We start from the raw sequence: 6,000 nt of genomic DNA, 5'->3' as shown, positions 1-6,000 counted from the left end.
ACTACTGGTGTTATAATTAAAATACAACACTTTCGTTGCTGTAGTGGTGCAGTGTGAGTACATCTGCTACTATCAAAAATATTGTCACAAATCAGCAACCAAGTAGTCTCTTCGCTATTTGCAGAAAATACTCAACGACATCATAACATTGCTATGACAGTACCAATAACCCTAAGTAAAAGATTAAGTCATAGCCATTACTATTTAGGTGACAGTAAGGTTATATCATGGGCTCTGGTGACAGTACGGTTATATCATCTCTGGTGACAGTACGGTTATAGCATGGGCTAAAAACGCTGTCACAGAGCGGCAACCTATCAGGTCTATCAGATCCGACTATACAGGAGGAGAGAGTAGAGTAGTTGCTTTATGGATCCCAAATTAAGGTGTGTTAAAGTAGCGTATACACACACAAACACACACACACACACACACACACACACACACACACACACGCACACACACGCACACACGCACACACACTAAGACAGGTGAACCTACAATACAACATACACAACTGACATTAAGACAGGTGAGGTGAACCTACAATACAACACACACACACAACAGACGTTAAGACAGGTGAACCTACAATACAATTACGAAATAATATGACTGGAGAATATTCAAGTTACTTCCACTAGAACCGGATTTGAACCTGCAACCTTCGGATCGTAAGAACCCCCACACACCCTAAATATTAGGTCACAGCTGCATACAGATCACTGCAGTAGCGTCGCCTGGCGATCGCAACCTTTTAAGCCCTCATTAGCTAGATTAGTTGGTTCCATTCTGAGACACACATCACACCCAGGCCTCAACCTGTTGGAACTGAGACACACATCACAGCCAGCAGGCCTCAACCTATTGGATCTGCTGCCATCTGGCACTAGATACATACAGGGCCATGAAAACCAGCACAAACAGAACTACTTACACCACGCGGCCATTACTCCACTATGAGTGCGTTACAATATGCGACCTTGCCTCCTCCACTTGTGCTTGTCTCCTCGTCCCGCCTCCTGGCCCCTCCTCCGTGGAGAAAACGATAAAGTTTCCCAGCTGTCAGCCAGCCTAGCCACAACAACTTTTGAAGGACTGTTTTTCATTCACCATCCCAATTGCAAATGAGAAAAAGACTCTACAATTGAGCTTTTGCAAGATATTGAAATATAATGCTGTTGTCAGTGATGTCATCATGACATATTACTTCCTGGTACGAGGAGACAAGCACAAGTGGAGGAGGCAAGGTCGCATATTGTAACACACTCTATTTTATGCTTCCAATGTAAGTTATAGTTTTACCTACAGCATTAACCCCTTAAGACACGGCATTATAAATTAGCTGTTACCAGAATGGCAATGACCAAGTCGTAATGTATTACTAACGGCCCTGTGTTATGTCATAGTAGAGTAATACTACGGTAATTGACCTTTAAATGACTTTTACAGCATGCCACAGGAGGTACGGCGTGCATTAAGGGGCTAAAGTGGATGTGTATAATGGCTGTGATATGTGTGGATGGGTGTTTGAGAAGTATGTACCTGGGTGTGTGGATGGGTGTGGTTGGAATAGGTACTAGATATGTGTATTTGAGATCATTACAAAAAAAGATATTTTATGGACTTCTGTGCCTTGATTGATAACAAGACAGTAGAGATTATGACAGGGAATCGGTGGGACAGAGAGGTGAGGGCAGGGTTGCATTAATATATAAACTACAATTACCAAATGCTTTTACAGAGTGGGGGGGCTTCTTGTTGTCTGGCCCAAGGGCCCATGGAGTCATAATCTGTCCATGCCTCTACTGTACTGTATGCCAGTGTTTCTCAAACTTTTTTTAGGCGAGGCACCCTTTCAATTCAGGAAAAATTTCAAGACACCACAAACCAACAAGCCGTAACATGGCATCGCATCCGATACCACACAAGCTTAGAAAAGTAACACATTTGGAGATGTCACACAACCTACGTTTGAAGTTGCAGCTGACTGGGGCGACCTATATTTACTTTATTTTATAATTGTGCGTAAATGGCAGATGAAAGATTCCACTGACTAACATTACCTTATCAATTTAGACAAATATGTATTATATTACATAATATATTTACCAGCCATATTTCCGCGGCACCTTGGTTGAGAAACACTGCTGTATGCTACTCTATGTAGTGTTTATTAGGTGGCAGCACATCTGGCTAGCTGCTCTGTGCTATGTATTGTATCTACTGTATGTAGTGTGGGAGTGGGTGGTATTGTGGAAGAGTTCAAGTGTGTATGAGAGTACAGTATTTATTTATTTATTTATTTATTTATTATTGTTCACTTAGCAGGGACAATTGAGGCCAGATTATAGCCACACGGTTAATTTTCATCTGTAGTTCCTGGACAGGAATTGGTATTAAGCTACAAACAAAAAGGATTAAAATGAAAAATAATACAGGAATTTGATAATACAACTAAAAGGTGCCCAATGTGCAAATGTAGGCCACACTATTACATGGCGAAGAAGGCATATCAAGTTAAAAGAATACCCCAAAGAAACAAAAAAAACCTGATTTAAAACTACTGAATGTATTGCTTTGCCTAATACCTACAGGAATAGCCCGGTTGTTTTACAGAAAAGGCACTTTGACCAAAAGTGGTACTTCTAAACACACTTGATGAGTTCCCTGTAGATGATGCTCTTGTGTTGTTTTCTGCTCTACTCAGACTCACTAATGTCTTAAGGGGTACGTGGATGTGTGGGTTTGTATTTTACAGATACAGCTCCAAATCACAGTCCAATAACAACAGAGGAACAGGTACAGTATCCAATCACAACAGCGGAACAGGGTACAGTATCCACCAATGAAAACACAGGAGTAGGTACAGTAACCAACCACAACAGCGGAACAGGTACAGTATCCAATCACAACAGCATCACCCAAGCATCCAATGACAAGGTGGCATCACGCTACTTTATCCAATCAGGTGACAATCAGATGAGAGGAACACATTATATTACATTACATTACATTGCATTAGTCCCTGTATTATGGGGTTATGTGTCTTTCAGGGTACTTCAGCCAGATGTAAGGGTGGGATTTGAAAGGCTTATTAGGTACAGGATATTGATTACAGTCCCTGGAGAAATGTGTTGTTAGGTGTCTTGCTCAAGGACCCTGCAGCCATGGATGAGGCGGGATTCAAACCTGCAACCTTCTGGTTCCAACTCGTTAACCATTGGGCCGTGTTCAACCGGGAGAAAGAAGTGAAGGATATGGCCAATCGAATAACACTAGAGCAGGGCTATAGCCAATGAAATAACAGTTGCACACAAGTTAGTAACCAATCACATAACAGAACACAGCTGTGACATTAGCCAGGCCACGACCTCCTAGTGACGCAACACCTTCTTCTAGTCAGGCCAGGAGCAAAACAAATATCGTTTCTGAGCTCCGGAGGAATTGAGAACTCCACCCACTTTGTCGGGAAGCAATCAACTTTGAGCAGCTTCAATGGTCCTGGATAGAGGCGTGTTCAAGGCAGTGACGTGGCTTCTATTGGGACTAAGAAAATGTTTGGTTTAAACTTCCACACTGTCTTTTCTGGCCTTGACCAATAGCAAACCGAGCGAGGTGGGTTAACCAAGCAGTTGGGGGAACTTTATTCGTCATCTTCTCGGGGGCGGTTCTAAGGGGTGTCAGGGGGTGGCATTTGCCCCCCCAGAAATATGATTTGCCACCCCAATTAAGAGCCCTGATTGTGACCAATAGCCTTAATGCTTGACATCATTTCAGACATAGAACTTTAGGTTGCAGGGTTTCACTTTAAGGGATTCACTGTATCACATAAGTGTGTGTGTCGATTATATAGTGTTTATAATTTTCCCTTAGTGTAGGAGCATGCCCCCCTGAAATACACTTTGCCACCCCTTTGCCACCCCAAGAATAAATGTCTGGAACCGCCCCTGCATCTTCTTGGTCAGACCAACATCTCGGTATGAGATTTGAAAGTGGATGATAATGAGGCAAGTAGCACACAGCTACGTCCAATGAAATAACAATAGCTGAAGGTGATACGTATAATCTAAACACATAGCTGACTGCTATATCCTGCAGATTAACAATAGCTCGTGGCAGTATCTAATTTAACAGCTGAGCTTAGAGGTACCCAACCACACGGTCAAGGGTATACTGTGGGCTTCAAGTAGAGCTAGGTCTAAAAGCATACGGTGTGTGTGTGTGTGTGTGTGTGTGTGTGTGTGTGTGCGTGTGTGTGTGTGTGTGTGTGTGTGTGTGTGTGTCTGTGCTGAAATGTCCTACCAGTGGGGGGGTGTGATGTTGCTGTGAACATACTTGTAAACAAATGGCGGTTACAAACACGCACGCACACACACGCACGCGTGCGCGCACACACACACACACAAACACACAGTTGCTCAGAGGTCATTTCATACTTACAAAATTCGAAATAAAAAAGTAAGTTGTCATGTTGTGCGTTACTGTAAGAGGGAGAGGAGCAGAGAGGAGAGAGAGGACAGGGGCTTATACTAAAAAGCTGGTTCAGGAGTAACCCAGGTTAAGAGGTAAATCATCTAATAGAAGAGCCTGCAGTCTTCATTCTCTAGCTGGTTCAGGAGTAACCCAGGTTAAGTTAAAAGGTAAATCATCTAATAGAAGAGCCTGGGATCCTCGTGTTCTAGCTGGTTCAGGAGTAAACCAGGTTAAGTTAAAAGGTAAATCATCTGAAGAAAATGAGAACTCCAGGCCCTTCTATTAGATGATTTACCTCTTAACTTCAGTTACTCCTGAACCAGATCCTTAGTATAAACCAGGGGTTCCCAAACTTTACCATGACCAGCCCCCCTCCATATACCCATACATTCTAGCCAAGGCCCCCCCCCCCCCTACAATTTTTCTGTGCACCCCTTTCACAACCATAGGTCCATGAAGCAATCCCCCTCCATGATATACAGTATATCATCATAACAATAATTGAGGTAATGTTCAGAGATGCAATACATTATTATAATTGACAACATTGAATCTTATTTTTGTTTTATTTTGCTTTACATTAGTTATTTGGTTTATTCAATGATTTACTTTGTTGTGTTATACTTCGCCTGCCAACCTGCCGCGGCCCCCCTAGCACCTCCTCGCGACCCCCCACTTTGAAAATGAGGGGTAGGCTATAGACCACAGGGCCTAATAATGTCACTGTTGTCACACGAGTTAAAAATGAAACCAGTCTAGGACACACTGTTTGGGGTGTGGTGGTGGTGGTGTCGTGTGTGTGTGTGTGTGTGTGTGTGTGTGTGTGTGTGTGTGTGTGAGAGAGAGAGAGAGAGAGAGAGAGAGAGAGAGAGAGAGAGAGAGAGAGAGAGAGAGAGAGAGAGAGAGAGAGAGAGAGAGAGAGAGAGAGAGATTGCACCTTTTGGTCACATTGTAATTGTACCATACTTTGTAAAAGGTATTCTGGCTCTGCTTTGGTGACCGTGTCACTAAAAGGGTATGGCAGTAAAACTGACATTACTACCCTAGGCAACAGTTGCTTGGGATTAAAATAGATTAAAAAAGAGGGGAGTGCAAACTGACATTTGTAGAATATTCCTTGATCCTAATCTGAATCAAGGACACATATTTTAGCTGTTATGAGCTTTGGATGCAATTGTTTCTGAAAGGTCGTTGCGGTGAGAGAGAGAGAGAGAGAGAGAGAGAGAGAGAGAGAGAGAGAGAGAGAGAGAGAGAGAGAGAGAGAGAGAGATAATGACACGTTAACACTGAAGATACGAGTTCACAGCGAGTGGGGGTCTTCAAATCTGCACAGTTGTAGCCTATAAACTAACTAAAAATAACAGTAGACTACTCTCACAGTTGTAACTGCAACACTCGCAGTAGCATACATAGTTGAAAGATTCAAGAGTCTAGCTGTAGGCCTATGAGCTTTGGCGACTTTGGAAACGTTACTAAAATGTCAAAACGGTGGTAATAGCCTAGATAACGACGCAAGTAACGCAA

At 42.8% G+C, this 6,000-nt stretch overlaps 1 protein-coding gene across 1 annotated transcript in view; it reads right to left on the bottom strand.

Annotated features, from left to right (window-relative positions):
• LOC134465275 (E3 ubiquitin-protein ligase TRIM63-like) overlaps nt 1–6,000 on the bottom strand; it is a 33,408-nt gene that overhangs the window by 26,844 nt on the left and 564 nt on the right. The window lies entirely within an intron of this gene.

Source organism: Engraulis encrasicolus, chromosome 2, assembly GCF_034702125.1.
Source record: "Engraulis encrasicolus isolate BLACKSEA-1 chromosome 2, IST_EnEncr_1.0, whole genome shotgun sequence".
In the NCBI taxonomy this organism is placed as follows: domain Eukaryota; kingdom Metazoa; phylum Chordata; class Actinopteri; order Clupeiformes; family Engraulidae; genus Engraulis; species Engraulis encrasicolus.
Note: the sequence above shows the minus strand (reverse complement) of the source record. Positions and strands in the feature narration are given on the sequence as shown.